At 40.4% G+C, this 10,692-nt stretch overlaps 1 pseudogene across 1 annotated transcript; it reads right to left on the bottom strand.

Annotated features, from left to right (window-relative positions):
• Window positions 1-7,451: 7,451 nt before the first annotated feature.
• Window positions 7,452-8,754, bottom strand: LOC114634885 (annotated as a pseudogene). Its single transcript, XR_003713388.1, has one exon. The product of XR_003713388.1 is annotated as a prothymosin alpha pseudogene (transcript).
• Between the last annotated feature and the right edge of the window lie 1,938 nt (window positions 8,755-10,692).

Here is a 10,692-nt window from a genome sequence, read left to right as displayed (position 1 = left end):
ACACATACACACACTTGCAGCACATTGAGAAAAAGTTCTTTTCACAACAGAGTGTTCTAAGACCTCTTTTGTACTCCACAGTACAGTTCATTTCAAACACAAATCCTTAAAATTATTGCTTAGCTGATTAACATACCATAGTTTTATAGACAATTTCAAAAGCAACACATATCAATGATTCTAATAATGAAATCTCTTCTGATTTTCTTTTTAAGTGAAGAAAAGTCTATTAAAAATAATTCATTAAGAAAAAAAAAAGCACACACACACAAAAAGCATCACCAGGCAATGGTAGCGCACGCCTTTAATCCCAGCACTTGGGAGGCAGAGGCAGGCAGACCTCTGAGTTCAAGGGCAGACTGGTCTACAGAGCTAGTTCTAGTCAGGGATACAAAGAGAAATCTTGTCTCAAAAGAAAGAAAGAGAGAGGGGGGCAGGGGGGAGGGAGGGAGGGAGGGAGGGAGGGAAAGGAGAAGAGAAGAGAGAAGAGGGGAGGATGAAAGAGAAAAAGGGAGATGTGACAAGAGATGGGGAGGGCACAAGAGCAAGCACAAGCATACATAGTATTCACCAAGGCAATCAAGGCAACTTCAGACAGAATGACCATGGCCTCTCTCGCTCAGATGCAGCTGTACAGAGTTAACATCCTGAACCATTATGGAGACTTCAAGACTACCTAGACATTAACCACAATTAACAGTCAAGGTTACACCTATTGCTTTGTATTTAGTCGCCACACATGATTCTTTTAAAACGTTAGCTTCTAGTGCCCTCTGATGGATAAATGCTATGGGTGCTTTACCTTGCTGACGGCTGCTCGTTTAGGGTTTAGGGAAATCTGACACAATCATTTTTCCCTATGTATTATTCAGGATGATTTGAATTTCTGTGTCAATGTGATTCACTTCTTGCTCAGCCACAGAACTGAGGAACTGAGATATATTTTTATTGTGGGGAAGGAGAAATTAACTATATATACAGGAGAAAAGTTAGGCTTTCCTTGGCTTTGGTAATAGGACACTGAATCTCAAGCAATGTATCTTTGAATATGACACTTTTTTATCTTTTTTTTGTTTTTTGTTTTTTTGTTTTTTCGAGACAGGGTTTCTCTGTATAGTTCTGGCTGTCCTGGAACTCACTCTGTAGACCAGGCTGGCCTCAAACTCAGAAATCCGCCTGCCTCTGTCTCCCAAGTGCTGGGATTAAAGGCGTGCGCCACTACCGCCCAGCTGACACTTTTTTATCTTGATATATTCATATTATTCCCTCGCAACAAACGGGAGCCTGAATATTAAGGGAAATAAATTATTTTAATAATTCAGGTTTCAGTAGATTTCCTGGGGGAGACGGAAGACACAGAAGGAGACATCATCATGGGACAAGCACGTTTGGTTGATGTTTGGATTCTTTCTTTTTACACAGAACATTTTTCTTGAGAGAAAAAGATGTCTTGATCATTTTTTCTTCGCCCAAAGGTTCCTTAGGGTCAGGTTGTGATGCTTGGTAGCAGGTGTCTTTTCCCACTGAGCCATCTCTTCAGCCCTCAGTCTTGTTCCTCTCCTAAAATATAGAGGTGATATTATTGCTCACAAACACAGAAAATAACATTTTAATTTTATTTACTTGGAATTAATTTCTATTGTGATATTCAATGTGTCTGTTAGCGCAAATAGCCTGAGTTAACTCAAGATCACATTCACAAAAGTCCCATTTTTCTTGTGTGATGCTAAGATTAAGGCAAGTGGGGTCTTAAATAATTTTGGGTGTCATCATGTACCTCTGCTGACATCAGCTGAAGAATTTCCTAACCTCTTTGGGGTTTCCTTATCTGGACTAACAGTTTCTTCCTCATTCTGACTGAAAGTCCCCTTTGGGGACCCTTTCCAAATAATACTCTAAAGTTTATAAACAAAGTCATCTAAGAAGAAAAGCAAGATCATCCTGATCAAAAGACAGCAGCTAGGACAGACACTGTGTGGAAATGATACGGTTAGAGGCTGGTAGATCTAAAAATGGAGGCACCACTGTGCTTGCATTTCTAGAAGGAGCAAGGACAGTACGTTTGGAAAGCTAATTGTGTCTGTGCTGACACATGTGATGGTGATGCTTTGGTGGGAATGTCAAAACTCAGGATTGATATTGAAGAATTTTCACTTGCAGGAGCTTAAGAGATGGCTCAGCAGTTAAGAGTGCTTGCTGGTTTTGAAGAGAAGCAGAGTTTGACTCATGGCCTCCTAGAACAGGGTATTTGGTGCTAAGCCTCTCCATGCATGCACCCACCCTCTGCATAATGAAAATAAAATAAATGTTTAAAATTAATTTAAAATAAATCCACTCATGTGCATGCACCCACCCTCCACATAATTAAAATAAATAAAAATTTTTAAAAAGGAAACTCCATTTGTGCACATACCTTAGCCAATAGAAGTATTGCAAACTTATCTTTAAGCAACATCCTAAGTATTCAGTGTTGAAGCACTAATTTATTATCTTCTGAACAGACAAGAATGCTGGCCTAAAACTTAGTGACAGCTAGTGCCCAACAAAACTTAAGCTAAAGTTTAGATTTTTTAATTAATATTCATTGATTGACATTCATTTTTATCATTTAGTGGGTACTGGATATGTAAACATTTTCTATTAAATTTTAAAATATTTCAATTAATTAGTTAATTTGTTGTATGTGCATGTGTATGTTTGGATACCCACCATGCCATAGTGGACTACTTGTAGGAGTTCATTCTGTTCTTTCAGTCTGTGGTGTGTCCTGGGGGTTGAACTCAGGTTGTCAGGCTTAGGTACAAGCACCCTTATGCACTGAGCCAGCTTGCCAGCCCACCTAATTGTACTTTTAAATATATAAAGGTTGGAAAATTAGTTCTAATGCCAAATTTTACTAGTTAGATGCCTTTTATCAACTTCAAAAGAATGTTTTAAAGGAGAATGGTTTGAAAACCATCGGCAGAAATTTGGAATGTTTCTATATAATCTCCGTGGCTATATTCTTATTCTCAAAGCACTGGACGTTAACATGGTGTTCGAATGAGGTTATTAGTTGTAGTTTGGAGTTAGTCAGTAGGACATAAATGGGAGAGCAAATAAAGTACAGGAGAAAGAAGTGTGTAGACAGTCATTCAACAGGGGCAATCAAGTCTAGCAGGAGGCAATGCTGGATGGATAGAGCATTTCTCACTCCTGAGTCACATGAGAAAGGTTTGTCAGAGGGGACCTAAACTAAAAGCTCATGGTTGTTTTAACAACAGTGGAACTTGGAGTGATAGTTTGTACTTAGTAATACATTTTACAAAGATACTAATTACAATTTGCCACCCACTAAGATTTATCAAAGATTTTCCTATTTCAACCTTTCTCTAAATCTCACCTAATAGTATAAAATGGGGCTACGGAATATTAGGTCTACCAGGGAATGTACTAGAGTGGATGTGATAACTGCTTTTCTGGAATTTTCTAAAGACTTGGAAAAATAGAGTTCAAAATAATCTATTGGGTTTTTTTTAATAGCTCAAAATCTCACTATCCTTTTTCATGCATAAATTATATATATAAATAATAATATAATAATAATAAATAATATGAAATTTATTACCACTGTGTATTCACCATTAATATTTATAATCTTGGACTGTACTTGCCTTTGTATACCTTTACATAGGAGAAGGAGAGACATTGGCTTCTTTGACAACCAAAAGCAGATAGTATATAGAGGCCTGAATTTTCTCAGGATTCTTGATCAGCTGGACCTCAACACATTCTCTCCGGCAGAATTTGACTGTTTGGTTTCAATCTTCTTTCCTCTTTTCCCAGTTCCTCCCCTCTCCTCCTCTTCCTCTCAAGTTGAATTGTACCTAAGGTTTTATGCATGCTAGCCAAACACTCTATCACTGAGTTACATCTTCAACCCAATTCCTAAATTTTCTAGCACATTTCCCCTTCCACAGAGAGGGTGGGGCCTTTGGGGCTGTGATTAAAAGGTTTTTGTGTGTTGCTCATTGTGGAATTGTGATCCCATCTGTAACTTCAGAACACGGCCATCCTACCAATGCCTGAGGGAAGGAGGAAATGGGCAGAGGTAAATTCTCTATGCCCTGGTTCAATCTTCTTCCATCTGATAAAGTTTTCATCTCCCTGTTCTTAATTGATTTATTTTGGCATGAAGCGTCATAAGATTCACCTTCTACAGATGACTAGGATGTGACACGTGGTATGTTATACAAGGCAATGGGTAATTTTGTGTTCAACTTGGTTTGGCCATGGAATCTAGGTAGTATGTCTTAAAATAATATTTCTATTATTTTTGATAATTTAATATGTGCATACCATGTAATTTTATTATATTTATCCCCTACTCCTCACTCTAACTCCCCATCTCTCATGCCTCTTCCTACCTTACATCCTCTTTTTTATGGCCCATGGATCCCACTTCTGATACTCAAGGGTGTGGGGCCATCCAATGGAGCATGGCTGACAGGGCCACACTTTTAAAGAAAACTGTCTTTCCTTCCCCCAGAAACCATCAACTATCAATAGCTCTTCAGTTACATAAACCAGGCTTATTGTTTCTTTTGCAGATATTTGAAATGTGATTAGCTTTTGCTGTTGTTGTTTTGAGATGGGACCTTGCTGTGCCAACTAAGTTATATTTAAACTCAAGATACCCCTACCTCAGCCTCTTGAGTGCTGGCATCATAGGGCACACCACCATATCAGCAAGAGTCAGTTTTGGTTTTGATATAGACTCAGGGTTCACAGTGTAATCTGACCTCAAACTCTTGGTGATCCTTCTGCTTCAGTCTCCCAAATGCTGAAAATACTACCACACATGACTCAAAGATACATTTCTGAAAACCTTTCTTCTACTGGATGATTGACAGTAACCTCAATATATTGAGGTAACTGAAACTCACAGAAACATTCCCCCCCCCCATAAAGTTCAAAATAAATGTATCTTTGAGTTAACTCTTTCTTATCAGATTCTGAAACTGCTATAGCTACTCCAGTATCACTCTCCTGGGTGAGATATGCAAGTAATACAATTATACAGTATGTGCAAGTTATATAGACAGAGGAAAATTCGGAATGGAAAGAGGTCTTAAGATAAAATAGATTGCCAGGTGGTGGTGGTGCACGCCTTTAATCCCAGCACTTGGGAGGCAGAGGCAGACAGATTTCTGAGTTCGAGAGTTCAAGGCTAGCCTGGTCTACAGAGTGAGTTCCAGGACAGCCACACAGAGAAACTCTGTCTCAAAAAACAAAACTAAAAAAATAAAATACAATACAATAAAAATAAAATAAAATAGATTAACTTTTTGGATTGCACAAAATAGTCTTGTCATATGAATATGGCTTTGGAAAGGCCTTGGGTAAATAAGAACCCCCTAACTGTAAGCTTCTGGCTTCCAGAGTGATATAACATCTTTCCCTTTGCCCACTTAAAAAATTATGTTTTAGGGAGCTAGAAAGATGTCTCCGTGGTTTAGAGCACTTGAGCTCTTGCAGAGGACTAAGGTTCAATCCCAATACACACATGACTTACAACCATTTATAACCACAGTTCCCAGGCATCAGGCACCCTCTTTGAGCCTCTGAGGACACAGGGCTTGCAACTGGTGCATGTATTTACATGCAGGAAAAATACTCATAAAATAAAAACAGATAAATCTTTTAAAATAACTTTGTAATTTTTACTACAAATATAAATTTATTAATGTATTTTCATACTAATATAGTCAATTATGAAAATTTCCGGTGGTGGCACACGCCTTTAATCCCAGCACTTGGGAGGCAGAGGCAGGCGGATTTCTGAGTTCGAGAGTTCAAGGCTAGCCTCGTCTACAGAGTGAGTTCCAGGACAGCCAGGGATACACAGAGAAACCCTATCTCGAAAACAAACAAACAAACAAACAAACAAATTTCCAAAATTAACTGTAAATATTTATATTGGGAGCATGCAGACTGTCCATGACTTATAACGAAGACTTCAGAGTGGTGTAACTGAACATTGCATATAATTTGGTTGTCATACAATGATAGTTCTCATTTCAAAATGATCGTTCTTTTTCATCTCAAGAATGGTGAGTGAAAGAGACAGAAAAAGGGAGACTGGACTTGGCGGTGTGCACCTTTAATCCCTGCACCCATGAGGCAGAAGCAAGAGGATATCTTGTGAGTTTGAGGCCAGTTTGGACTACATAGTGAGTTTCAGGCTAGTTGATACAGGGTGAGATTCTGTTTGAAAAGATAAAAAGTAAAACTACATATAGGTCTCCTCAAAAGAATGCACTTCAAAAAACAAATACACAGAATTGAGTCACTCGTAGTTAGAACTGGTCTAAAAGTAAAGTTACCATTGACTTCCAAATGGCAATTTCATAGATAAAATGCCAATAAAATGTGATTAGCATGCACTTGTCTCAGTGACACCACCTGTGTGTTGTCAAAGGGATGATCATCTTAATCTACGACTCCATTTCCTAGGGCTTCGAGGTTGATTGAAGTTGGTACTTCTGAGATCAGGGTTTATCTACGCTTCCTTTGCTCATTAAAGTGGCTACTGTTGTTTCTAAAGTCTCACTGTAAGACAGGGCCAGCACAGCTGACACCCTGATAGGTATTTGGGGCTCCACCACCACCAAAACTGTCCTGTGTGTCCTTCGTGTTATCCAACACACCAAAACTGGTGGTGTGTTGGGGGTGGGATGGGGGTGTCAAGCTAGTGTTTTTGGAAATCACTAACAGTTCCCTGGCACTACACAAGGTTCCAATAGACTATGAAAAGAGGAACGCATTCATCACACCATTCTTACCTCTACTGATTGATAAATGTCTTTTTCAGGGCAGTTTTTTTTTTCCTGACAGGATTTCACTATGTAGCCCTGGCTGGATTTCAACTCACCTTTACCTCCCAAGTACTAGGATTAAAGGCGTGTACTGATAGAGTGTCTCTCCTGTTAAGCAGGTTTCCTACAAGATTACAGACAATCTAACTCAGTTATTTGCTGAGACAGTTTATCTCACCTTGGGCAGGCAACTCCGGAAGGGAGGGACTACGGGAGGAAATATATGTTACAGTTGCAGCCACTTCTACTCCAAAAAGGTCAGGCCATTTCTTTCCACAGGTAGTCTCAAACAGCAAGGTGTGTCTTCATAGACTCAGACTAGTCTATCAAAGATCAGGCTGCTGTCTTTTTCTATCTTCTGTCTCTTTAAACTGCCTTAGAAGTCTAACGTATGGTGCCAAGACCCAGGAGGGGAATTTGAACCCACTAGTCACCTACACCTCCCTGGCTCTCATATGCTTGAGAATCCTGGGCCAAGAGGGCTGGTAGGGCCACTGTTTCTCTGAGGCAGCCATGTCTCTTTTTTTCCCATTTCTTCCCAACTCTCACTTACCTCAGTATAGCTCTGACACAGTCTGACCTTCTTTTTTTTTTTTAGAACAACTCAGCAAAATAAAATTCCGGTTTATTGTTGGACATTGTTTCACACATACATCAAACAGGCCAAAAAAATAAACAGCAACTTCATAGACAAAAGAAAAAAAAAAGGAAAAAAAATCTTTTATCTTTGGCCTTTTTAACCATCTCATACAAACCAACTACTTATAGTACAGCTAGGTACATACACAAAAAAAGTTACTGGAATGCTTGGAATAAGATTGTTTTTTTTGTTGTTGTTTTTGCTTTTTTTACAAGGTTTTTTTTCTCCTTTGAGATTATAATGAACATGGTCACACCACAAGTAAAGTCTGAAGTAGGACAGAAAACGCTCTGAAGCCTGGTTTGGTCACCCGTTATCATTAAAAATGGCTGACCCCTAACAATATGTACAAAAATATAAAATGTAAATAAAAAATACAAACAAATTTTCCTTTTAAAGTATTTTTAAGAAAAAAAGCAGGGCCTGGGAAGTTCTGGTTCTTTTTCCTCCCATGTTGCCAATTCATGTTGTGGTTTTGGAGGGGTGGTGGAGAGCGTGTCATCTGTGGGTGGCACTGCCCGCTGTGGGCGGGGCCTGCTTCTCTACTCGAAGGTGACCACGTTTAAATTCTGAGACGGGAAGTGGAGGGTGAATAGGTCACGGTGCATAAGGTTAGCTTTTCCTTTTGCTGTCTAGTCATCCTCCTCAGTCTTCTGCTTCTTGGCGTCAACATCATCATCCTCATCATCCTCAGCTACCCGCTTGCCCTTAGGAGCCTCAGCCTCCTCATCTTCATCTCCATCCTCTTCCTCACCGTCACCTTCTTCCTCCTCCTCCTCTTCCTCCCCACCTTCTTCCTCTTCTTCATCTACCTCATTGTCAGCCTCCTGCTCCCCATTTTCCTCATTTTGAGCGTTCCCATTGGCAGGTGCATCTCTTCCATTCTCTGCCTCCTCCACAACTTCCTTCTTCTCCTTCAAGTCCTTGGTGGTGATCTCGGAGCTGGTGTCCACTGCCGCGTCTGACATGGTGGGGCACGCCGGTGGTCCGATGCAGCGAATGAGGAATTAATGGAGTTCGAGGACTCTGGCGAGAAAGCTGCCGGAGTCCGCGTTGCAGGAGGCGGTGGGCGGCGAAGGTGGCTGCAGTGAGCGCGGAGCACGACCCGGGAACAATGCAAAGATGGCTTTTCGGAGCAGCCAGTCACAGTCTGACCTTCTATGTGGGAAGCTACACCCCATTTCACTGACCACACATGCGACACAGTGAAGACACCAGGACAAGGTGACTGTACTGGCTGGTTCTGTGTGTTAACTTGACACAAGCTGGAGTTACTGCAGAGAAAAAAGCCTCCTTCAAGGAAATGCCTCCATGAGATCCAGGTGTAAGGCATTTTCTCAGTTAGTCAAGGGTCAGAGGGTCCATTGTGGGCGGTGCCATCCCTGGGCTGGTGGTCCTGGGTTCATAAGAAAGCAAGCTGAGCAAGCCAGGGGAAGCAAGCTAGTAAGTAGCACCCTCCATAGCCTCTGCATCAGCTCCCTGCTTCCTGCCCTGCATGAGTTCCAGTCCTGACTTCCTTTGGTGATGAACAGCAATGTGGAAATGAAAGCTGAACTAACCCTTTCCTCCCCAACTTGCTTCTTGGTCATGATGTTTTGTTAATAAAAAGGAATTGCCTGTCTTAGTCAAGGTTTGTATTCCTGCACAAGATCATTGGATTTAGTCTTACAGAGATTCAAATGTATTCTGGGTATGGATAATACACAAAGTTATACTGGCTGGTTTTGTGTCATCACAGAGAAAGGATCAGTTGAGGAAATGCCTCCATGAGACCCAGAAGTAAGGCATTTTCTCAATTAGTGATGGGGGGAGGGGAACATCCCTTTGGAGGTGTGCCATCCTTGGGCTGGTAGTCCTGTGTTCTATAAGTAAACAGGATAAGAAAGCCCGGGAAATCAAGCCAATAACCAGCCACCCCACCCCCACCCCCTTCCATGGCCTCTACATCAGCTCCTTCCTCCAGGTTCCTGCTCTACTTGAGTTCCAGTGAACAGCAATGTGGAAGTGTAAGCTGAATAAACCCTTTCCTCCCCAACTTGCTTTTAGTCATAGTGTTTCATTGCAGCAATCGAAACCCTAACTAAGATGACTTTTTTGGGGAAATAGATGTTTTTAAAGGGGGTGGTGGATGGGCATGACTGATGGGCTCACTTTAAGCAAATTTCCATCATGGCTGCTGACTTCATCACAATGGAAGCAACCATGTGGTTAACTGCCATCTTTGCTAATGTTATAAAGAAGATAAATGCCATGTGACTTCACTGCCATCTTAGTTAATGTGACCATATAGCATAAACCAATCTATAGTAGCAACTATAGAACTTCTTAGTCCTACTGACCCATCTGGTTATCATTCTTTCTCTCTCTCTCTCTCTCTCTCTCTCTCTCTCTCTCTCTCTCTCTCTCCTCTCTCTTACGTTAGACTAAGGCCTTCAAGATAGTTTGTTTTATTTATCAAGCCTCTAAGATATTTTCAATAATAATAGATTTTTTTTTGTATGATGGTTTTTGTCCAAAAGTGAAAAAAAATCTATAAGGGCAAAACTATCAACAAGGTTTAAGAAAAAATAGGATTTATGTATGACATATGTTTGATGATTACAGTTTATAAATTCCTAAGGTTTTAAAGGTCTGTTCAGGCTAACAGAAACTGACTTAGGATATCTATCTAAATGCTTATTTCTTTGCTAACCTTAGCTATTTGGATAAAATGAGTCATATAAAAAAAACTGCAGTATCTTGTAAACGTACACCATAAAAGGATCAGGAAAATGAGGTTCCCAGTCTCTCTGTGGACTGTATTTACAGTTAAAAATTTGTTTTTATACCGAAGCATCTTCAACTGAAAAATTATCATTTTAAGCCTCAAACTTAACAGGGGTAAAATTGTAACAGGGTAAGACAGTGTAAAAGTTCCTTGGTCTTGTATTTTTTCTGAGGCCATTTAAGGTTTAGCTGGAATTTGATATCCTTGATAGAAAGTCCCATAGTAAGTTACCCAATTTTCTATGACCCCAAGGTCAGGATGTCCTAGTTAACTTCTGTCAAATTGCTTGCTTACAGGAAGTGCCCCTCACCCTTCCTCAAAGCTGCAGAACAAGATGCCAGGGTGTGGTTTCTGCCTTTAAAAACCCCTGTGTTCTGGACACTTGGGGCTACACCTAGGTCCCTGAATGCCTGGATGTAGTTACAACC

The sequence above is a fragment of the Grammomys surdaster genome, unplaced genomic scaffold, assembly GCF_004785775.1.
Source record: "Grammomys surdaster isolate TR1022 unplaced genomic scaffold, NIH_TR_1.0 1136, whole genome shotgun sequence".
Lineage (NCBI taxonomy): Eukaryota > Metazoa > Chordata > Mammalia > Rodentia > Muridae > Grammomys > Grammomys surdaster.
Note: the sequence above shows the minus strand (reverse complement) of the source record. Positions and strands in the feature narration are given on the sequence as shown.